Source organism: Dendropsophus ebraccatus, chromosome 11 (genome assembly GCF_027789765.1).
Source record: "Dendropsophus ebraccatus isolate aDenEbr1 chromosome 11, aDenEbr1.pat, whole genome shotgun sequence".
NCBI lineage: Eukaryota > Metazoa > Chordata > Amphibia > Anura > Hylidae > Dendropsophus > Dendropsophus ebraccatus.
The window spans coordinates 81,751,420-81,777,126 of NC_091464.1; the positions used below are offsets into that span (position 1 = coordinate 81,751,420).

A 25,707-nucleotide genomic window follows, 5' to 3' on the forward strand; every position below is an offset into this window, starting at 1 on the left:
GTAACTACAAGTGGTATACTTACCTATCTTCGTTCCCAGCTGAGTGATTGCCCGCTCAGCCAGTCACTGACTGGCCAAGCGGGCAATTGCTCAGTCGGGCTGTGACATTGCAGCTGGAATACCTGCAGGATACCAGTGGCTGTCAAGGAGACCCAGGAATGAAAATAGGTAAGTATACTTAGTTTATTATTTCCCCCCACTCACTTGGCTTCCTGACTGTTTTCCTGCCAGGTACATGATATACCAAGTTTCCAGCAGAAAATGACTTTTGGGGTTGGCCAGTGAGACCCAGAAGTAGCACAATGAAGGCACGGGGACGGGAGAGTTTAGGTTGTTTATTATTTTCCTGCACCCCCACATATCTACACATATATATCTACAATATAAATATTAGCCTGATCAATGCTTTTACAGCAGAGTGGTGGTCGGTTACCTAGACAACAAGCCGTCAGCAAGGTGAGGGAAAAAGCAGGATGATGTCAGGGGATTAAAGGGTTGGGAATGTTGGAATTTATCTGCCTTACCCTATTAGGGGCCTATTCCACAGAGCGATAATCGGCCGATTATCGTGTCATCGGCTGATCGTTTATTTAGGTTCAACCAATCTGGCACCAACCGTGCGGGCGACCGACGATTTCACAAGCACCTTGCTTTACCTAAACACGTTGCAGGTCTTCTCTATTGCATATGTGTATTTGTAATTGCCGTCAGTAGGTATTCAACTTAAATGATATTTATGTTGTTTTCATGAAGTTTTTGTACTCGGAACACAAAACCCAGCAAAAACAATAGAAAATGACCCCATTACACATCACAACACCATGTTCCACATTTATCTCATCTACAGCTGGAATCTGTAAGCTAGAGGCGGCGGGGGCGTCCGCATCAGGCCGAGGCATCGCAGCAACCATCTTCATTAGCTAATGAGGTGTTAAGAGGATTTCAGTCCAATGGCTAAAGTTGTTTTCAGCTGTTATCATCTGCAAATAGAGGAGCAGATAGTAATGAGACCGGATCAGCCCTCTATCAGCTGGAATCTGCCAGCAGCTCCCCATCAGCTCTCAAGATGCGGCCCATTATACGCAGAGTGATGCTTTTCTAGTGGAGAATTAGTCAGATACATTACTGGAAGCTAAAGGGGAAACACATGATCAGGTCTTATCGGAGTCTCCAATACTGCAATTAAATTCTTATTATTACGTGATGCAGTTAGATGCGGCGATGCCACCTGATCATTTACTTTCACCCTAAGCTGAGGACAAACCTACAGACAGGCCTGATCATTTACATTGCTAAGGGCCGTACAAATTTGCAGGATACCAGGAAAAATTATGCATATTAAAGGGCCGAATATATATATTTTTTTTTTTGGGGGGGGGAGGAGGGGTTAAACACACCTGTCCCAGTGCCTGCACAGCGCCACGTCCCCCTCCTCGAACCCCGTCGGCTGTTTTCCTAGCTCCCCAGTCATGACCCAGTTGATGACGTCCTGACCCGGTTGACGGATGCCTCACTCCAATGACTGGACGGGACACCACTGCAGTCACTGATTGGGCTAAATCTCACCCGTCAATGACATTGAGCCCAGGTCATAACATACCCGGAACCCAGGAGAAGATAACAGCTGGCGGGATCCGGGAGCTCCGTGATGTAGCGCAGTGCGGCTCACGGAGGGGTAAGCACGTCACATACATACACAAAAACATTGAAAGTCAATGGAAAAACTAAGCCGAACGAATTGCACACAGTTGCATCCATTTTTTCCCTCCATAAAACGTATATGTTAAATGGACTGCAAAAAAGTCAATGTGAACCCAGCCTTACTCATCTAATAGATTGAAAAACTGATGACAACCAGACATCAGCCTCCATCCATTTTTTAGCCCATTACCCAATTAATTCAATGTTTAAAGGGGTACTCTTTTTCTTTTAAGTCAACTGGCTTGAGAAAGTTATATAGATTTGTAATTTACTTCTATTTAAAAATTTCCAGTCTTCCAGTACTTATCAGCTGTTGTATGTCCTGCAGGAAGTGGTGTATTCTTTTCAGTCTGACACAGTGCTCTCTGCTGCCACCTCCGTCCAGAACAGCAGCAAATCCCCATAGAAAACCTCTCCTGCTCTGGACAGTTCCTGACATGGACAGAGGTGGCAGCAGAGAGCACTGTGTCAGACTGGAAAGAATACATCATTTCCTGCAGGACATACAACAGCTGATAAGTACTGGAAGACTGGAGATTTTAAAATAGAAGTAAATTACAAATCTACAAAACTTAGGTTTGACAGAAAAAGATTTTTTACCTTGAATACCCCTTTAAGCCCTGTACACATAAACAGGATCTGTTAAGTGATCTATCAAGGACAGAAAAACTATGCAGAAAACTCCAACCATACATGAAAATAACTCCTGCGATCCCCAGCGCAGTCCATATGACCCGTATACCTCTTCCATCACATCTTGTCTATATTAGCTAATGTGATTGGGTTCCTCAAATGTAATTGTTTTCTTCAAGGAGCTAAATGGGATGATCAAAGGCGGGTTAGCGATATGCTGGCTTTGATGGAGACAGAGTTTTATTAAAGGCCGGCTACAGATTTATCAGCAGTGTTAGCTGGACGTCCAGGGTATTACCAAGGGGAGGAAAATCTATAACAAATCAAAGGAGAAGGAAATTCAATTTCTTTTATTTGGATCATTTGTTTTTTTGTTAGAAGTCTATTGTATAGAGAGTATCATTATATTAGTGGCTCCCCATTGTCTTGTTTCACCTTACAAGTCAAGTTGTTATTAGTACTTGTTTCACCTTTTCCATCATATGCAAGTATATATATATAGCTGCACTTTGGGGGGGTGCAGACTGCAGGTTTTTAGTGTGTATTTGGTCCATGCACTACATACCATAGCTAGAGCTGGCCATAGCGATCATTTAGCTGCCGGCTATCTCTCCCGCCACCGCAATCCTCCCCATACACAGGAACCTTCAGAACGGCTGAGTGTTCCTGTGCTTTCTACAGGGAGGAGAGGGGCTCTAGTTGCAGCGTATCTCTCCCAGAACAAAGGGGTTGGGCAATGATTTTCGGTGGTCATTTGGGAGAGTCCCATACATCTTAGATCAGGGATGGAGAACCTTCGGCCCTCCAGCTATTGCAAAACTACAATCCCCATCATGCCTGGACAGCCAAAGCTGGTAGTTCCGCCCCCAGTGCTACCGACAGCCTGATTAGCCTAAGGATATAATTCGTGTTGAGCGTCCCTGAACGTTAACTGAACCTGAACACTCTGCGTCTGATTCCCCTCGGATTCCCCCCAAGTTATGCAGTCGCAGGGAATCAAGCACAGAGCATTTGGGTTGGACTAACGTTGCCGTACCTGAACATTTTGACAGGTTTGCTCAACACTAGATATAACTACAAACTACATGCTCACCCCCCTCACTCCTGTGGTGCTCCCAGTCTTCTGGTCCCCACAACATACCCTCTCTGTGTGCTTTTAATGATGTCCCACTACCCACTCAGCCAATCAGAGAGCTGAATGGGGGAGTACAATGTCACCAGAAGCCAGGAGATTGGGAACAAGCCGGGACTGGAACAGTAGGAGCAAGAGGGGGTAAGTATGGACTTGATTACTGTTACTCGTCACAGAGAGGCACTTCTATATTTCCCTGGAAAACTCTGCTAATTCCTCATGGTTTTTAAGATCTCTGCTTGTTGTCATTCAGTAGAAACCTTGTTTACTTCCAGGGAAAAACAATATCTTCTAGTCATTTGATTGACAGACAAGGAGGTGCCCTTATAGGGGACTTTTCTAAGGCTGGCATGATGGCATCTCATACACCAGTTTCAATCCAAAGTAAACTCTCAAAGAGACACTGTGGCACTCACCGAGCTTGTAGACTTGAAAAACTTAATCCCATAAAATCAGGGTACGGGATGCTGACAGGTGAACGGCTACGACTGTTTTGCGCTCACAATCAACCCGAAAGGAAGCACACTAATTGTGAGCGTGAAGCAGTCGTAGCCCGTTCACCTGTCAGCATCCCGTACCCTGATTTTATGGGATTAAGTTTTTCAAGTCTACAAGCTCGGTGAGTGCCACAGTGTCTCTTTGAGAGTTTACTTTGGATTGAAACTGGTGTATGAGATGCCAGCCTTAGAAAAGTCCCCTATAAGGGCACCTCCTTGTCTGTCAATCAAATGACTAGAAGATATTGTTTTTCCCTGGAAGTAAACAAGGTTTCTACTGAATGACAGCAAGCAGAGATCTTAAAAACCATGAGGAATTAGCAGAGTTTTCCAGGGAAATATAGAAGTGCCTCTCTGTGACGAGTAACACAGGGTCTCGTTACACTGGTGTCTCCATTAAAGGAGAAGTCTAGCAAAAAATTTTATTTAAAGGGAACCATTCACCCCGTGGCCCCCGTTAGAAACAGACAAACAGTTACATAAAGGTCAATATACTTACCATATCGCTCCCGGTCCCGTCCCGGATCTCTTTGTTGACACGGAGAAATCGCCGATTCTTCTTCTCCCGCCCATTATGGTAATGAGCTGAGATGAGTCCAACGTCCATAGGAAACGACGGACGAGTCCAACTTATTCATGAGGTCCTCTTCTCGTCGCCGCCCATCCACGCCTCCTGGAACTTGATTGACGTCTTCAGTCTTCAGTCTCCTCACGAATTCCCGCGCAGGCGCCGTTGCGAAGGTCTCGTCATCTCTTCTGTGCCTGCGCGGTAAACAGGATACGTGCTCGTGACGTTCCTGTGTACCGCGCATGCGCGAAGTCCAACACGTCACTTCAGCTCTGACAATCGGCGCACGCGCAGTAAACATTGAAGCTGTGGAGCGGCTTCAATTGTGAACTGCGCATGCGCCGAAAACGACCGTCACGGCGCCTGCGCGGGATCCGGCGAGAAGAAAGAAGACGAGGAGGAAGAAGACCCGGCGTCAATCAAGTGTCGGAGGCGGGGAGAAGGCTGGACTTCGGGCCGGCTGCGCTCATTACCATAATGGGCGCGAGAAGAAGAATCGGCGATTTCTCCGTGTCAACAACGAGATCCGGGACGGGACCGGGAGCGATATGGTAAGTATATTGACCTTTATGTAACTGTTTGTCTGTTTCTAACGGGGGCCACGGGGTGAATGGTTCCCTTTAAGTATTGTATTTTTTCCCACAAGTTATATAAATCACCAATATACACTTACGGGAAATGCACATAAAGTGCTTTTTTTCCCTACACTTACTACTGCAACAAGGCTTCACTTCCTGGATAACATGGTGATGTCACTTCCTGGATAACATGGGATGTCACTTCCTGGATAACATGGGGATGTCACTTCCTGGATAACATGGGGATGTCACTTCCTGGATAACATGGTGATGTCACTTCCTGGATAACATGGTGATGTCACTTTCTGGATAACCTGGTGATGTCACTCCCTGGATAACATGGTGATGTCACTTCCTGGATAAAATGGTGGGGTCACGACCCGACTCCCAGAGCTGTGTGGGCTGTGGCTGCTGGAGAGGATGATGGCAGGGGGATGCTCAGTGTCCCTCCAGTGCCCTGGAGTCCAGCTCTGGGAGTCAGGCCGTGACATCACCATGTTATCCAGGAAGTGACATCACCATTTTATCCAGGAAGTGACATCACCATGTTATCCAGGAAGTGACATCACCATTTTTATCCAGGAAGTGACATCACCATGTTATCCAGGAAGTGACATCCCAATTTTAGCCAGGAATTGACAGCACCATGTTATCCAGGGAGTGACATCACCATGTTATCCAGGAAGTGACATCACCCTGTTATCCAGGAAGTGACATCACCATGCTATCCAGGAAGTGACATCACCATGTTATCCAGGAAGTGAAGTCTTGATGCAGTAGTAAGTGGAGGGAAAAAAAAGCCCTTTAAAAGCATTTCCCGTAATAAGTGTATATTGTTGATTTGTATAACTTTTGCAAGGCAATACAATACTTTAATAAAAATTTTAACTGGGCTTCTCCTTTAACTGGTAGTGCTGAAATATTCCTATATTTGTTTTCTCAATCCAAAATACGGTAGAGCATAATATGCAAAATTTATTAAGAGACATGTGCCTCATAATAAAGATGGCTTCCCTTGTGCCAGAAAGGCGTAAAATGTTATAAAGTTGCACATTTTAATGCAAATATAAGGGCAGATTTATCAAACATGGTGTAAAGTGAAACTGGCCCAGTTGCCCCTAGCAACCAATCAGATTCCGCCTTTCATTCCTAAAAGACTCTGAAAAATGAAAGCTGGAATCTTTCTTTACTTTGTTTTACACCATGTTTGATAACTTTCCCCCATAGTGTCTGTGTGTCTTTGCTTAACGGGAAAACCCTAAAAATGCTATTACTAACTTTTTGGAAGGGGGGGGGGGCTGCCATCAGAAGAATAGATATTGTTGATGTATGTGTATGGAGCTTTCTTGGTGTATATAGTAAAATACAGTTTAAAAGCAACAATATCATCTAGTGGTAAAACTGTAAGTGAAAGAAAACAACTTTCGTACAGTAAGGATTTAACCACCGATACCTTCCTATATCATAGACTTGTTTGGTCAGTAGGACTCGTAGACTGGATGGGAACACTCCAGGCTTGGCAATGATTAACCGGGCAATAGTTTGTCCTGACTATTTGAAGCACATTGCACACCTTCCTCAAGGTCCTGCTGGGGTAGAATGAAGCCTCTATTACACCAGGAATGTCTCAGGCTTTTAATAGGACTCTTGTTAGAGAATACAAGTGGTAAATCACTCCCGCCGCCCTCTCTTCTATTTACACAAACCAGTCAAGGTTAAACATTAGTTTCTGTTCAATTGCTGGAAATGTCTGCATGTAAAATGGTTTCAGCAAGTAATGGTATTAGCCCAAAGGGGATGTACTAAAATAGTCACGTAAAGTGGTATATTCACATGGGTGGAAGTGTAAACCGGCCATATACATGCGATAGCTGTTGGCCAAGAGTTCATGTCTTCTTATAGGACAAGGGATGGTAAGCCGCTGCTAGACTTCTCCTACAGCAGCTTATTCCCTGAGAACAAACTGATAGGACACTAGGACAGTAAAGGCGGTGGGTGCAGCTCACTATAATCTCCGGGGCCGAGGTCACAACTAGGCAGTGACTGATAGGACAGATGACATCCAACATGGCTGATCCTTCCCTCCAAATATCGTATATCAAGGGAAGATGGAATCCAACACGGCTGATCCTTCTCTCCTAATATCGTATATCAAGGGAAGATGGAATCCAACACGGCTGATCCTTCTCTCCTAATATCGTATATCAAGGGAAGATGGAATCCAACATGGCTGATCCTTCTCTCCTAATATCGTATATCAAGGGAAGATGGAATCCAACATGGCTGATCCTTCTCTCCTAATATCGTATATCAAGGGAAGATGGCATCCCACATGGCTGATCCTTCTCTCCTAATATCGTATATCAAGGGAAGATGGAATCCAACATGGCTGATCCTTATCTCCTAATATCGTATATTTAAAGGGAAGATGGAATCCAACATTGCTGATCCTTCTCTCCTAATATCGTATATCAAGGGAAGATGGAATCCAACACGGCTGATCCTTCTCTCCTAATATCGTATATCAAGGGAAGATGGAATCCAACACGGCTGATCTTCTCTCCTAATATCACAAACTGAAGGCAATTAAAATCTATATAGCTATAGCTACACCCTCCAACACCTCCCCCCCCTTTGTTGTTTGCATCACGTTTAATCCTATGTGTATCATTAAAGTACAAGTTATTATCAAAAAAACTAACAAAAAGAAAAACAATTTGCCTCTGATACACAGCAGACATGTTAGATGACCCAGCTGATTTCACTGGTACCGGCAGACCTGCATATGTGATATCAGGGCCTTCTTTTACCACAGTGTGGGACGGCCGACCGCACGGGGTGACGAAAGCTAGGGGGTGAGACTATCTCCGCCTCCAACCTCACTCAGCAATGATCAATTATCAATCAGTGAGGTGAGGTTGCTACCAGCGCCCCCTAACTGTCATACTGGTGATATACTGTAGCTCCACATCATCCCTTTTATTGTTTTTAAAAGGGTTGTCCAGCGAAAATCTTTTTCTTTCAAATCAACTGGTGTCGGAAAGTTATATATTTGTAATTTACTTCTATTGAAATCTCAAGTCTTCCCATACTTATCGGCTACTAAATGTCATGCAGTAAATGTTGTTTTATTTTCAGTCTGACACAGTGCTCTCTGCTGACAACTCTGGCCGAGACAGGAACTGTCCAGAACAGGAAAGGTTTTCTATGGGGATTCATAGAGAACCGAGACAGAGTTCCTGTCTCGGCCAGAGATGTCAGCAGAGAGCACTGTATAATTATCTATTTAAAGGAGAAGTCCGGCAAAATTTTTATTAAAGTATTGTATTGTCACCCAAAAGTTATACAAATCCCCAATATACACTTGTTACGGGAAATGCTTATAAAGTGCTTTTTTCCCTGCACTTACTGCTGCATCAAGGCTTCGCTTCCTGGATAAAATGGTGATGTTACTTCCCGGATAACATGGTGATGCCACTTCCTGAATAAAATGGTGATGTCACTTCCTGTATAACATGGGAATGTCACTTCCTGGATAACATGGTGATGTCACTTCCTGGATAACATGGTGATGTCACTTCCTGGATAACATGGTGATGTCACGACCCGACTCCCAGAGCTGTGCGGGCTGTGGCTGCTGGAGAGGATGATGGCAGTGGGATGCTCAGTGTCCCTCCAGTGCCCTGTGTCCCTCAGTATCCATCTGCCATCATCCTCTCCAGCAGCCACAGCCCGCACAGCTCTGGGAGTCCGGTTGTGACATCACCATGTTATTCAGGAAGTGACATCACCATGTTATCCAGGAAGTGACATCACTGTGTTATCCAGGAAGTGACATGACCATGTTATCCAGGAAGTGACATCACCATGTTTTCCAGGAAGTGAGGCCTTGATGCTGTAGTAAGTGCAGGGAAAAAGTACTTTATGTGCATTTCCCGTAATAAGTGTATATTGGGGATTTGTTTAACTTTTGGGTGACAATTCAATACTTTAAATAAAAAATTTTGCTGGACTTCTCCTTTAATTTAATCACTGCCAGGGCATGCTGTGAGTTGCAGTTCTGCGACAGCTGGGAAGCTGCAGGTTTGTGCAAACTGTTCTGGGGGAACATGCCAAACAAGTCTGCTGCGAGAACTAGAGCTCTGAGCAATCCGTCCCCTGTGAGACATTAAACTACAGGCCCGTTTGGGGATGGAAAGAGCAGATGTCTTTATTTTCTTCTGAAACCATTTTTACATCTATCAAACGAGAGAATTTCCGATTTCTGACTTGGGAACGCCATTCCCTGTACTTTTCTATATATAAATGTACAGAATATTTCAATAGAATTTATTTTGCCTTTCCAGGAAATTTTAGCGGCTTTAACGTGGTAAGGGTGTGAAATCCCCAAGAGGTAAATCAGCTTTATCTCCTCTACTCCGCAGGCTTCCTTCTTCATAAACTGAAATATATTTCCTTATTATTTGAGTAAGTTTTTTGACATTTCTGGCACTCCCTTGCAATTTTCTGCATGATTTAAAGGACTAGTTCATCAATTTCTTTTCTTTTAAATCAACAGGTGCCAGAAAGTGCCAAATATTTGTAAATTGCTTCTATTAAAAAATCTCCAGTCTTCCAGTACTTATCAGCTGCTGTATTCTCTCCAGTGTGTGTGTCTATTTCCTGACATGGACAGAGGTGGCAGCAGAGAGCACTGTGTCAGACTGGAGAGAATACACCACTTCCTGCAGGACATACAGCAACTGATAAGTACTGGATGACTTGATATTTTTTAATAGAAGTAAATTACAAATCTCTGGCACTTTCTGGTACCAGTTGATTTGAATGTTTTTTTTTGTGAACTACCATTTTAAGTTTTTTCAGGCTAAATTTATTGATGATCTATCCTTGGTATAGGTCTTCAATATCAGATCAGTGAGGCACCAACACCCAGCCCCCCGCTCATCAACTCATATACAGAAAACTGTGCAAATATACAACCAGTGCCGTACACTGTGTAGTGGCTGTGTTGGGTTACTGCAACTCAGCTGCCATTGGAGTTGATTTGCAGTAACCCAGTCTGTCTGCTCTCTGTATATATGAGCTTTGTGGCTGATCAATGATCCACACAGTGCTGCTTGTTGACTAATCTCATATCAATGACCCATCCTGATGATGGATCATCAATACATTTTAGCCTGGAAAACCACTTGACCCAACATGAACGCATAGTATGATGTGTACACAGACCCCATATGATAGACCGCTCGCCATATCTGAGTGAACTATCCTGCAAAAATTCCATACTAAATCTATTGTCATAAAAATCTATGTAAAATTATCTTTTGGGTTTGTCAGGTATGGAGTCCACTGGTCTGTAGCCATGAGCCCTATTATCGGCCATAATCATCTTGTGTAATGGAAGACAATGATCAGTCGATATGAACGATGTCGGCTGATCGTTGTCTGTCGTTTGTCTTTCAGCATGCCGCGTGTAATAGAGCTGGCAGCGAGCAGGGAACGAGGAACAAACAAGCGCTGACAGTGTTTGTTTGCTCCTCTCTATCCCCCGTGTAATAAGAATTATCTTCCTGGAGCCACAGAGGTGACCAGGACAAGTGAGGTCAGATCATGGTGATAGGTTACTGTAACAATATAATACAGAGTGGCAATAAGAGGTATCAGGAATGACTGAGGGGAGTCATTGCTCGGGAAATTGTGTAGACTCGGAGCAAAGACAAACCTGGATATGATCAAGAAGCATGAAAGATCATGAAGAGACCAATTTATGACTAGGAAAGAAATCTCTTTGCAGCCAAGAACAAAATAAAAGAAAAAAGAAGAAAAGTATAGGAAGAGATTGCAAAAAGCAGCGTAACCTGAGCCGCCGACTGGAGACAGTGTTTGAAATATCAAAGGGGGAAAAAGGGACATTTTAATTGGAAAATCCCATGAACAAGTTATCGGACTCTTATCGGAGTCATAACATTTAAGTAAAAGTCCTTAAAGGGGTTGTTCACCATTTTCTTTTAGAAAGTTAGACAGATTTGTAATTTACTTCTATTAAAAATCTCAAGTCCTCCAGTACTTATCAGCTGTTGTATGTCCTGCAGGAAGTGATGGAAATGCCGCAATGATCAAACTACAAACAAAAAGTTTAAGCGCCTCTCGTGTCGTTTGCTAAATGAGCGCTTAAGCGATTTATCAGTATGTGTAAAAGGACCATTAGAGCCATATTACACGGCATGATCTAAAGGAGGAAGCGATCTCTGACCGGTCAGATTAGCACTGGCTTGCTCCTTGTTCCCAGCTTGCTGCTTGTGCTATTACACACACAAACAGCAAGCAGGAAGCAGTGGGAGGGGCCACGAGGAGCAGTGGGAGGGGCCACAAGGAGCAGGAGGTAGGACCACGAGGAGCAGTGGGAGGGGCCACAAGGGGCAGGAGGTAGGACCATGAGGAGCAGTGGGAGGGGCCACAAGGAGCAGGAGGTAGGACCATGAGGAGCAGTGGGAGGGGCCACAAGGAGCAGCGGGAGAGCTGTCCGGGCGATCATTAGATTATCTGGGTGGCCCATTGAAGAGAGCGGTTGTCTGCTGCCGCCGCTCCTGGTGTGCGGGGGATGGGCAGCAGGCCGTTGCTGTTGTGATCGTTTTGATTGAACAAGTTAAAAGACAATAACCATTCAACATGGTGCATGTTGGCTAATCGTTGCCTATTACACCAATCGATTATGAGTCACATCGGCCAGTAATTGGCCAAGTACGGCCGATAATAGTTTGGTGTAATAGGACTCTTACAAGAGCCCTCTGACAGCCATTAACTTCTTATAAAACTTGGCTAAAAATGGTAGCAAGAAGAATATACAGTAAGAAACAACGGCTGTTGTTTTGAGTGCCAAATAACGGACATTGTTTAAACGCTGTGTGAACATAGCCTTATAGCAAAGATGAAAGGAAGGACTTAGATTATTGTCAACCAGTTGAATCTAGAAGTAAATATTGAGTAGAGAGTGGAAAGTCATTCCCAGTAAAAGCGGAATACTCCTTACCGTAAAGACGGGGAAGGATAAAGCAGAGAGCGGTCCTGTCCTGCTCAACCTGTTCAAGCTGTAGATAGCCATCTTTATTGCACACACTACTGACATATATTGATGATTATTTGCTTTGAAAGCCTGAATGTTTCTTCAGCCGCACAGACGCTAGCTTCTTGTTTCAGATCAGCAAAGCGGAAAAAAAATTACACTAAACAAGAGGTAACCTCCAAATACTGCCCTGAGCTTCAACATAAAGAAGCAGGATTGTGCTGTCAGAATATAAAGAGCAATGGAGGGAAACACAACAGGCTCAGACTGGATGGGCTCTGCTCAACGTCTACAGATCCTGATGAAGCACGGATCTGCACAGTCAGCCCAGGAATTAGATGAAAACTTTTTTTTCCTCCCTGATGTCAAAGAATTACCAGAAGTCATGATTTGCTAATCCTGGAAGAAATACTGCGGTGCGGAACGTTCAATGTGTTACAATCGCTTCAGTCACAAGGTGCATGGAGGCAAACAGGAGTCCTAATGTATGGAAACCAATGCATACAATAGGGGCAACCGGTTCCCACAGGAAAACTAGCCGACCCTCAGTAGAGTTATTCTGGTTGATAGGAAAATAAAAGAAATGTTTGGTTGCTATGAGCCTTACTTGTCATTTATATACATGGAGTCTGTTTGGTCACTTTTTTTCTCTATAATTTACTATCTCAATGTAATTTATATATATATATATATATATATATATATATATATATATATATATATATATATATAATTATTATTATTATTATTTATATTTTTATATATTTTATTTTATTATACTTACATTAGTTTTTGTTCATCCTGTTTCCCTATCTGGCACCTATAAACAGGACCAACTTCACTGGAACCTATTACTGTGTTTTTTCCCCCGAATCTGGAAGGAAACCCACCCAAACCTGGGAAGAAATTCCAAGCAGATGTTGCCTTTTATCACAATCAAAAACAGAAACCCAAAGCGACAGGTCAGAAGTGCTAAAAACGGAATAAAGTCAGTTCCAGCTGGCTATAATACATCTGCACTTTAGCGTCTGTGTTACAGTCAATAGGCTGCTGCCCCATAGGGTGAGCTGAGCTTTGATCAGTGGAACCACCAGGGGTTGCAGACCGTAATACGGACCATGAAATGCAGCTCTATTACAGATGGCCTGAGGGAGAATATGACAGATTACTGGAAACTATATAATAGCTGCGGCATGCTGCTTACAAATCAGTGTTTGTATAGACTGGAAATAATATACTATACAAATTCACATCATTTGCATAATGACTTTTTGCATAGAACTGCGATAAAGAGAGGGATGAGGCAAGAGACCAATGTTACATTAAAGGGATAGTTCACCAATTATTTTTTTTTCTTTCAAATCAACTGGTGCGAGAAAGAGCCAGAGATTTGTAATTTACTTCTATTAAAAAATCAAAAGTCTTCCAGTACTTATCAGCTGATGTACGTCCTGCAGGAAGTGGTGTATTCTTTCCATTCTGACACAGTGCTCTCTGCTGCCACCTCTGTCCATGTCGGGAACTGTCCAGAGCAGCAGCAAATCCCCATAGAAAACCTCTCCTGCTCTCCAGACTGGAAAGAATACCACTTCCTGCAGGACATACAGCAGCTGATAAGTACTGGAAGACCTGAGAATTTTTAATAGAAGTAAATTACAAATCTCTAGGACTTTCTGACACCAGTTGATTTGAAACATTTTTTTGTGAACTACCCCTTTAACTTGGCCAGTTAATAGGCACCTGCCATAACATAGTTATTTTGTAGCTAGCGATCTCCTCTGTATGTGGAGGGATATGGCATTGTTAGTGTAAGCTGACATCTTCCTTCTCTCTGTTTAGGTTAGGTTTAGCAGTCTGGATAAGATAAAAGCTGCTTTGGGAATGCTGGGATAGGTCACTGCCTATCATCAGCCTTGTTTCAATAGACAAAAATGCAAACAGACAAGAATCCAATACAAGGGATCTGTCCAGGCATTTTAACTTTTAATATATGACTGGGGTTGCTATAAGAAGAAAATGGTCATACTTACCTTTACCAGTCCTCTGCAGCTCCCAGTCACCTGGTCTCCTGCTCATCACTCAACTTCATGCTTTTAAGATGACCTATTATAGCAGGAATTGCTCAATCATCATGTTGCCAATCACTGGCAACAGCATTAACCCTCCGCAGTCAGTGACTGCCCCTCCTGCTGAAATAGAAAGCAGAAGTAACAAAAACATCATACCAGGAGCTGCAGGTGACTGGGGGGGTGGGAGGTAAGTATGACTTTTTTTTTTTTAAATATATGTATTTTTCGTTTTTAGTCGTTTTAGGCCCCAAACAACCAATTTAAGCACTGGAGTACATTGATGAGAAGAAATCCCGTAGATCAAAACATGTCACCTGGTGTCTAGTTTTTCTGCTCACAAATCTTCTTAGACACCTTGTGGAGAGGGGAGTCCTGCACAGGATATCCTTATGCAATATAGAAAGGAGGACAGGAATAAAGGAGAAGTCCAGCGATTTATAAAATCCGGCAGGACAGGGGGGAAATTGATTACAAGTACAGACTTACCTCTCCCAGTGCCTGCGGTGAGTGGTGAGACCAGGACCTCCGGCGCTGACACGTCACAACCCGGCTGATGGGTTGGCCGCTCAGCTAGTCGGTGACTGGGGAGGGACAATGGCTTCTGGCGGGGGTCCCAAGGCCAGTCACACTGCTCACCGCGGGTACGGGGAGAGGTAAGTCCATATTTCTTCTTCTCCTTTAAGGCGCTTTCACTTGGGGCAATAATACACCTGACAGGTCGCTATTGCCCCATGCAATAAGGATTGTGATCAGCCAAATGATTGGGCCATTGTGACCTGCTAAAAAATGATCAGCTATGGAACAGAAGATGTGCGCTCAATGGCTGATCTGAGGGAAAGGCTGGAGGACTATAACATCTAATATGGCCCTAATCCGCTCCTGCCCCATAGCAGTTGTTTGGTTTGCTGTACAACCTCTTGTCCTTGACTCTTCCTTCTCTATCTGACGCCTGATACTCTATTGTATTTATTTTTTCAATGAGAAAAGGAATGGATGCAAAACAAAGGACACGGATGAAGCTTTCCACTATACGTCTACCCTCCTGAGGATCCAATACAATTCTACTGGAAAGAAAGAACTGTGTGTACTTTTCATTGTGTAACCCCGACCTACGGCTACTGTCAGGTCATATAAAGTCAAACAAGTCTCCTACAGCAGACTGCAATATATCCACATCAAATATACAACTTCAACCTGCACACCACAGCTAGCGGCCTCCCGGGGAAGGTCTGTAATATCCCATCTCTCACTATCCACCTATCTGGGGAAAGGAAGCTACTGATTCATAAACAAGACGCAATACATATCTGACATATTTTCTCTCAAATCAACTAGTTTCAGAAAGTTATAAAGATTTGTAATTTACTTCTATTTAAAAATATCAAGTCTTCCCATACTTATCATCTGCTTTATGCCCTGCAGGAAGTGGCGTATTCTTTCAGGTCTGACACAGTGCTCTCTGCTGCCTCCTCTGTCCATGTCAGGAACTGTGCAGAGCAGGAAAGGTTTTCTATAGAGGTTTGCTATTGCTCTGGACAGTTCCTGACATGGACAAAGGTGGCAGCAGGGAGCACTGTGTCAGACTGGAAAGAAAACAACATTTCCTGCAGGGCATACATCAGCTCATAAGTACTGGAAGATGGGAGATTTTTAAATAGAAGTTATTAACAAATCAATATAACTTTCTGAATCCAGTTTATTTGAAAGAAAAAAAAATGCTGGAGTACCCCTTTAAAACTCAATAGAAATCTTAATAGTAAAGCCATTTCATCCACTATCAGATATCACCCCTGGGGAGGGTATTTGTATATGTTGTGCTAGATAGCTAATAGAGAATCATTCATAAAAGTATCTCTCCCCGATATCTATAAAGTGGTCAGTAATCGGGTCTGGATGATAAATTGAACGGGACAGCAAGTAATTTATATGGACAGGGAGCGGCTGCTGTGGGCCCCAGGGGCCCTATATTCTCTGAACAGTATGAAACATGAAGTATGAAAGTTTTTCTTTATTTAGAGGCGGTTCCACAGAGCGACGGCAGCAGATGGATGCTATATGAGTCGTTTGTCTTTCAACATGGTTAAAAGACAAACTGCAACGATCAGCCGACATCGTTCATGTTGGCCGATCATTGCCTTCTATTACTCGGAACGATTATCGACCGTAACGGCTGATATCGGCCGAATACGGACGATAATTGTTCTGTGTAATAAGGCCTTCAGAAAGGAAGACGATCCAATATCACATATATGAGTGGCAAAAGTATGTGAACCTTTAAAGAGTCACTGTCGTATTTTTTTTTTTTTTTTTGCAGAAATCAATAGTCCAGGCAATTTTAAGAAACTTTGTAATTGGGTTTATTAGCCAAATCTGCCATTATCTGCATGTAAAAAGCCTTTTCCCAGGTCCCCCCCTCCTTCCTCTTTTTCATCCACTCTGAAAAATCTGAAAATTGTGACTTGTTGCAGGAGACGTCCCCTGTCTGTTCTAGGGAGAGGGGAGGGGGGAGGAGGAAGGAGGGAGTTAGCCGGCAGCAGAAAGCAGATAACAGAGGATTACAGGCACGGAGCTGGGTGACAGCTGTAATCTGAGCTCAGACAGGTCACTGGTGACTGTCACAGGAGATATCCCGTGAGGGATTTGTAGATTAACTCTTTGTTGTCCTGTTTTGGTCTTTTCTTTAGCTCTCTCCATAGGAGAACAATGAAGACAGGGGGGAGAGCTTCAAACTGCTTTTTCATGATAAAAATGCATTTTTCGGATAATAAACCCAATTACAAAGTTTCTTAAAATCGCCTGGACTATTGATTTCTGCAAAAAAAAATTCACGACAGTGACACTTTAAGGTCCCTATACCTGCTGTACCTGCCTTTCGGACCTTCTAACACCTGATTCACATGAAAGGGTTGAAAACAAGATTATGTTTCCTTTATGTAATTTTTATATGCAAGATGTGGAATATATTTATTAGACTTTAGGGTAATCGATTTTCCATCAAAGACCGTAATTAGCGAGAGTGGTGGGAAGACCCCGTCTGCTCATTAGATCCGGGCTCGGCTCATCACCATGAGAAGATCGATCAGCAATCCTGCTATTGTCCTGGATATTAATCATGATGCCGTCAGGATGATAGCCTTGGGCAAGGATCTGTAGGCTGCAGTTATTGCTATCACACTTCTGGAGATAAAGACATACTACGAGATAAAGATATAATACGTTACAGACAGTGCAACATGGCTCTAGGCACTCGCTGAATACATGAACGATGACTGGGTGGTAAGTATCACCAGTTTTAACCATGATAACAATCCTAGTTACTTACTGGGTTGTTAAAAAAAAAGCAATCAAATTAAATGTTCACTGTTTCTGGAAATTTAGCTTAAATCAATCGTAAAAAAGTGAATATAAGAAACTGTAAAATAAAAAAAAAAAGTTTGACTCTTCATTTACTCAAATCTGTTTTGGGAGGCAAGATGAACTAGCAGCTTACTGACAGATTAGGTTGCATGCTGTCCAAATAAGAGTAAGAGTGGAGTAAGAAAAGGGAAGGGGGGAGAGGTTAACTGGAGAGAAGCAAAGGTGGAAACTTTAGAAACCAAAGGAGATTACATGATGTATTGTCCCAATGCTCACAGCATACACTGCTCACTACTGCTCTACAATGTCCTTCATGCTGCTGCTCTTTATGTGTATTATATAGAGATATGAGAGCAGGATACACTGTGTGGTGTGCAGTGTAAGGGAGATATCGTTCAGGCTATACTTCACCCACCTGAAAGTTACCTAAAATAACAGGCTTTAACTCTTAAAGTGGCCATACACATTTTCAAAACAGGTGACTACTTTAAAGGATGTTATAGGTTGGCTAAAATTATTCCTTGTTGTTGAAATGTACTAAGCAGTCATTTGTTTTGGTTAATAAAATCCAGTTTCATCTTTGGTTAAGTAAACTTCTCTGCATTTTCCTATCATCAGAGGCAAGATTACAATAAAAGGAGACACCAGTATATAGGTAACAAAGGATGAACTCCATTTACCATAGGTGGGATCACTCCATTCACAATAGGTGGGATCACTCCATTCACAATAGGTGGGATCACCCCATTCACCATAGGTAGGATCACCCCATTCACCATAGGTGGGATCACCCCATTCACCATAGGTGGAATCACTCCCATTTACAATAGGTGGGATCACCCCATTCACCATAGGTGGAATCACTCCCATTTACAATAGGTGATGGTCACAGTTTACCTCTCCCCCCTCCCAGCACAATAATTCCTGTACAGGTCACACAGCATACCTAGAACACTTTCCCATAGAAATGAGTGGCCCAGATTAACTATTGCAAATGTGACAAAATTCTGGCACAATTTGCAGCATAAATTGCTTTACATTACTTATGTTACATTTACTATTAGTTTTAGAAGGTTTTTTTAGGCACTTTTTGGAGGTGCCTAAAAAAGAGGTGTTACCTCCAGTAAAGGTGCTCGAGTAAAAAGGGTGCATTACTTAGGATACAGCACTTTTTCCCAGGATACAGCACTTTTTCCCACAATATTAAAAAACCCAAAACAGATACCTATCTATATATTTTTTTTTTATCAGGATCAGGTTTTATTTAGTTAAAAAAAGTCATACATTCCCTTAAAATGGGATCCATTATTGTTTTTTAACTATGACCACATGTTCTCTGTTGGATATGTCAGTCTCACTGTCAAAATTTCCCTTATAGAAACCTATAGACTTTATTTCTATGACTCTGTGCCCAATACTTACCACCTCCTACTGGTACAGCTCCGGATGCTGGCCCAGTCACAGAGAAATCGCCGCTCCTATTCGTGCTCATTATGTTAATAAGCAGAGATGAGTCCAATGTCCATAGGAAATCACTGCGCAGTGCCCTCCTATGGACATTGGACTCATCTCTGCTAATTAGCATAATGAGCATAAAGAAAAGTGGCGGCGATTTCCTGGCAATAGGAACCGGTATCCGGACCTGGAGCGGCAGGAGGGGGTAAGTATCACGCTATTATTAAGGTTTAGTGTGGGCTCGGCTTTAAATGGCCTTTAATACTGGACAATTGTCCCAGTGATCAACCAAGAAATGAGCAATTACTGGTTTATCGGGGATTGTACAGCCCTAAAAATTATGTTGGACGGCCACACGTGTAAACAGTAACCATCCATCGATATTTGTGCGTCCCTGGTCAAAGAATCACTGAGCCATGTAGACGGCTCATTAAACAAGCACAAATCTTCTAGATCAGCATTGGTATTGGGGATGGATCCGTCCCTCTGCAAGGTCCTGTGCTACTGTATCATTGATAGAATTCACCTATATACTACATGTATGGACACACAACACACTAACATGGTGCTCAGTGGCACAGCGGCTGCAGAGAAGAGGTCGTCCCCATATTCAGACCTCAGCAGTACATAAATACCAGTGTAATAACAGGGCCCGGCACTGAATTCTACTAAATAAACAATATAGATGAAGGCATCTCATTGTATGAATGAATGAATGCCTACTTAGTAATGCTATACGGCAGTATAAAGCTGATCAGTGCGGATTATACAAACACTGCATTAATATTTTATGTCAGCAATAGAGGGTTGTGTATGTTGATTATACAGACTTATTAGACGTAGTATACAGCACATTATCTGTTTCTCTGCATGCAGAAGCATAAAATGGAAAATTATATATTATATAGCCAAAAATACATTCTACCGCCATGTACACACGGCGTATGAGACCGGCCGTTCTTTGACCTGTCCGGGTCACAGAACGGCTGGTGTCAGAAATCATCCTGCAGTACCGGCCAGATAATCTTCATTTCTGTTGAATCGGGATATGGGCACATCCACGTGCGCCCGCATCCCAATTCACCATAGCACACAATGGAGGGTGCGGCCGGAGCCACACTTTCCATTGTGTGAACTGACATGTCTGTGTGACCAGTCAGTTTTCCATACGGCTGGTTCACATTAATTCACATAGAATGTATCTTTTGCATTAATCATGGCCGTTGTTGCAAATTGCAACAACAGCCGTGATTTATGTAAAAGATACGTTGTGTGAACATGGTCTTAAAGTTCGTATTACACAGCACACTAGCTAGGGAGCAGCGGGGGGGGGGGGGGGGGGGGGGGCTTCCTGGATGATCCTTAGAATGCCCAGGCTGCCCATTGAAGTCAGCGGCCTTCTGCCACTGCTCCTGTTACACAGAGAGAGTCACTGACATGTTCATGCTGGTTCAACATGTTGAAAGACCACAATCAGCCGACATGTTGCCTATTGGCTGATCATGGTTTTTTAACAGGAGCTATTACACCAAACAATTATCGGCCAGAGCGGCCGTTAATCGGCCAAGTATGGATAATAATTGGTTTGTGTAATAGAGCCTAAAGGGAATGTGTCATCAGAAAATGACTTATTGTGTAAATAATGTTTTTATGTTAAACATATTTGTTAAGAATTTTTGGTGACATTTTTCCTAATTTTACATTTTTCTATCTATATCATAAAATAATCCTGAGATTTTGCAGTTTTCATTCTCATGACTGGGGCTAAAACTAAGCTGAGACTTCCTGTTGTGTCTGTGGTAATAAGAGGAGGCTGCTGTAAAGTAATCTGTACAGCATTGCAGCATCATGTGACACCAGTAGATAGAGGAGACAAAAGCAGCTCCCTGTGGAATGATCTCCTCATTCATCTGAAGGGGACAGACTCTGTCTATTGTCATCTATGTTCATGAGTCTTACTGTAAAGCATATCACTAAATGCTGTTAAGAACAGCCCAGGCAATATGGCAGCCCCCATAACAATGTACAAAAAGTGAAATGTGAAAAAGTACAGTCAGAAAATAAAAACAGATTAGAATAAAAGAACAAGTTTTAGTATCTGACTCTAATCAGGAAAAGAAAATGTAGGTGACACATTCCCTTTAAATTTGATGTATACACTTCGCAGCGTATATAACAGCTCTATGGTCTTGTTACCATGCATGTAATCTGCCTTTAATCTTATCAGGGATATTTACCCACAGGATTTAACACCATTGGGAGCCAAACCTGTAACTCAATATACTGAGCAACCAAATAGAAACCCTTCTTTATTAGCCGTTCGGCCTTGTGCTGGATCGGTATACTTTATGTCCTCAAACTTCTTAGTTTACAGTTCTGATGAGATGGGTTTGAATGTGAATCAAAGTTCTAGCTCTGTGGTCTCGGGTAAACCATGGCTCCCCAAGGGTGTGCTTACTTCAGAGGCTTGCCATTAAAACGTTTCTCACGGTCAGAAGTCCTTAAGGTCTTTTGGTTTTCAGATGTTCTGAGAAATCTGGAATTGTACACTTGTCTTTGTGTGTAATCGTAGGGGGTCGGCAAAAACTGGGTATCACCAGGACCCTCTTGTATTTAGATGTAATCCTACATAAAATTATGTTCAGCACGCTAATTTTTTTGTTAGGCCAGACTAAATAGGGGAGATTTATCAAACATGGTAGAAACTGGCTCAGTTGCCCCTAGCAACCAATCAGATTCAACCTTTCATTCCTCACAGACTCTTTGGAAAATTAAAGGTGGAATCTGATTGGTTGCTAGGGGCAACTGGGCCATTTTTTCTTTCACCCTATTGTGGACAGGGTGCTGAGGATGAAAGTATGTCTCTCACCTTCATCCTCAGCCCCATTTCTGTGGCATTGTTAACGTAATTGTGTCTCTGGTAAGACCATTACGAGCACTGGGGTGGGGCTATCGCCTCTAGAACACCAATGTTGGTGCTGTGTAGGTGGGGCAATGCTCCAAAGGCCTTACCGGAAATGTGGTTAAATTAACAACAGCATGGGAACGGTGGTGAGGATGAAGGTAAAAGACATACCTTTCTCCTCAGTTTCCCACGTACAAAAAGGGGCTATTAGAAGGTTTGATTTGTCTAACCTACTGATAGTTCCCCTTTAAGCACTTTAGATTTGTACAGGAAAAATCAGGACTATATAAACAAGAGCGAACTAGTGTCTAGACTACTGGGCAATAGAGGTGATCACTCACTAACCACCCACTGCAGGCATAATGCAATGGAGCTGACTTCACACAGTCTCCCTATGAGAAGAATGAATTGACAGAGAACATGACAGGAAGTGTTGTCATAGTAATAATTAAATGGTTTTAACATCAACTGTGAATATGTGTACTATTATTTAGCAGTGGTTCAGCTAATGTCTGTCTCCATATAATCTTTTTTCAGAATACAACCAAAAACAGTGCTCCACTTCTTTTGTTTAAATTTTTTGCAGAAATCAATAGTACAAGCAATTTTAAGAAACTCTATAATAGGTTTTATTAGACAAAAACGCCTCTTTCTTTATTCAAAAAGCAGTTTTTCTGCAAAAAAAATTTAAATGACAGTGACACTTTAAGAAAAAAACATAACACAATGATCACCAGACCCCCCCCCCCCCGTTCCCCCCCCCCACCACCAACATCAATCCGTGCAGAAATAGCTGACGTATAGCGAATTACCCGCAGAAACTTCACAAACCAGTAATGTTGTATATTTAGATAGAAAAAAAAACCATATTCAAATATTCATTCAGGAGGATGAAAAAGCAAAAACCTGCACAATATGCTGACAGCCCCTCTCCGTCCGCCAACTTTCCAGCAGGAAACCTGTAAACAGACAGTGTGGCATGATGCATGTGGATGGAGGAGGAAATGGTCTGGGCTTTGAGATGTCTAATTATTTGTATTCCATCAAACAGCAGACGTCTGTATGACTCCTGGTCACACACAGGGACAGTCATTATATTCTGCATTCATTTTAGGAGGAGAGTTTTGTCAATCCAAGCTAAGGCTAGGGCAGAACAATGGCTATTACTCCATGACCTCTGCCCTGAAGGAGACCTGACCTGTCTATTTTAGTAAATATTTGTATTCCCCATATAATCACAGTCCTGGGACATCTTGTTTCATAGCTCCGTGTTGTGTTATTCCTTTGTTACTCTTACCAGCCAAATGGGTGTTACCCCTTGGAGGCGTGTCCCTGCCCCGTCAGCTCTGATAGGATAGTTTCCAAAGACACTATTGATTTGACAATTTACTCATATATTTGTAGCAAGAATAAGAGAGAAACGGTACAACACAAATCTATAAAACAAAATGTTCCGGAATTATTTTATGGGGAAGTATTTACTAAAACAGACAGGTCAGGAAAGGCTATAGTAAAAGAAATGACATTAGGTAATATTAAAGGGTTTTTAGTATTTTTCTTTTAAATCAAAAAATCCGATTGGTAAATTACTTCTATTAAAATATCTCCAGTCTTCCAGTACTTATCAGCTGCTGTATGTCCTGCAGGAAGTAGTGTATTCTTTGCTGCCACCTCTGTCCATGAACAGGAGAGGTTTTCTATGGGGATCTGCTCCTGCTCTGGACAGTTCCTGACAAGGACAGAGGTGGCAGCAGAGAGCACTGTGTCAGACTTTTTAAATTTTTTAGATTTTTAAATAGAAGTAAATTGCAAACTTTCTGAAACCAGTTTATTTGAATGAAAAAGAGTTTTGTCTGCATACTCTTTTAACAGAGGCTGGATAGTTATACTGACCATCTAAAAAACTGGGGCAGATTAAGTAATAAAGGGGTTTCAAGGAGAAAACATAGACACTTTCTTGCAAAAACAACACCACCCCTTTCCTCAGGGTGTGTGTTATTACAACTGAGCTCCATTCACGTCAATAGAACTGAGCCGCAATTCACACATAACTAAGGACAAGAGTGGTGCTGATTCTGTGGCCATGTTTTTCTAAGACGACCTCTTTAAACTAAGGGCCCTATTCCACCGGACGATTATCGTTCAGATTATCGTTAAATCGTTAGAATGTAAATGATAATCGTTAGTTTGAATAGCGGTTAACGACTAACGACCGAACGAGAAATCGTTGATCGTTTAATAAGACCTGGACCTATTTTTATTGTTGCTTGTTCGCAAATCGTTAGCATTGAATAAGAAGTCGTTCGCATTTGGCACAAATTCACAAATTTAGCCAGAATTCTATTGTGTTTATCTTGGTTACGGTGCCCTCAATCTTTACAGAATCTGTTGACTTGAAAGTTGACGTGGACAGACGCCGATTAGGAAAACCGCAGAGACACTAAAGTTGTCACTAAATATGCAAGATTAAAAAAAAAAATCCCAACCTACAGGAGTGACGTAAAGATTTCATATATTTCTATACGACTCGAAATATATGATAGATGCATAAAGTTATTGTTATCTAGGAAAGCTCTGCTTTACCCAGCGCCCAGCTGTCTAGAAAAACCCAACGGCTTTGCACTTTCTAAATCCTGATCTCATAGGAAATTATAATGAGGAATTGCAAAATAATTCGACATTTAACAGCAGAGTAAGAGAGAATCTAATAAGCAGGAAATGAAAGAGACGTCTATAGCCAGAGCTGAGCCCAGCGACTCTGAGGACTCAAAATCAGACCATTTTCTGGAGAATCTTTACCCACATGCAAAATTTTTCTTTTTTATGTGAGTCGTATAATTTGGAAAATATTCATCCCTGTTTGATCCAGATTAGTAGGATTTTGCTATATAGGCATTAACACCCTGCAGTACTTAGTAGGTTGTTTTCCTGAAACCTTTAATATGTTCAGCAAATATTGAGTGATTTGGTTGGAATATGTCTCCATAAGCAGATCAGTGACTCATAGAGGAATCAGCGAGCCAGACTCTGCTCCACCACTTAGCACCGGCCATTGAAGAATGGGGGGGGGGGGTCTAGAACTCATGTAGATCTTGAGTGACAGTAACAGCCCACACTGTTTTTACTCTGAGATCTGTGGAAAATCATCCGTAATTGCATCCCTTTCCGTATTCGTAAAATGTGCTAGTTTGCTTAGATTTGATCCACGTTTTCACGGACGGCATGGATGTGATATCCGTGACGTCCTTAAGAAATACAAATCACGTAGACTTCTATTGGTAATCCGTACCGCTATCACAATCCGCACTAGGACATGTCCTTTTTTTTTTTTACGGTACGGATTACGGATCAATGTTAAAACGGACTGTGTGAATAGCCCAACATAAATCAACACGCTCTAAGTTATACCATGATTACGGACAACTTTACGGGACGTTTAAATAAGACCTTAGCGTGCTAACGTGATATAGGTTTCTATGGAGAGTGGCTGCACAAAGGTTAGACAACACCAAGACCATTTGAGCCTTTTGAGTTAAAGGTGAACTCTGGGCTGGGATGATTTTTGTCAGAGTGCTGAGGAGGGGGAGGATGAAAGAAGTAGCCTGTTAGCCAATCAGTGGCTGTAGCGGTGTCCTGCCTCGGCCGCTGACTGGCTGAGCCGCCTAACATATCATGTCCCAGTTTCCCACCCAGAGCCAGCAAGGGGACCGGAGCTGTGGGATACCGGCATCAGCACGGTAGCGGGGAGG

At 42.5% G+C, this 25,707-nt stretch overlaps 2 protein-coding genes across 2 annotated transcripts in view; one reads left to right on the forward strand and one right to left on the reverse strand.

The window, feature by feature from the left end:
- The window catches only part of ZSWIM7 (zinc finger SWIM-type containing 7), a 143,801-nt gene extending 131,080 nt beyond the window's left edge, over positions 1–12,721 (forward strand). The window contains exon 7 of the mRNA XM_069945963.1: positions 12,307–12,721. The gene's annotated coding sequence lies outside the window, so the exon portion shown is untranslated. The remainder of the gene's footprint in view (positions 1–12,306) is intronic.
- ADORA2B (adenosine A2b receptor) overlaps positions 1–25,707 on the reverse strand; it is a 60,171-nt gene that overhangs the window by 9,228 nt on the left and 25,236 nt on the right. The gene's annotated exons all lie outside the window — the stretch shown is intronic.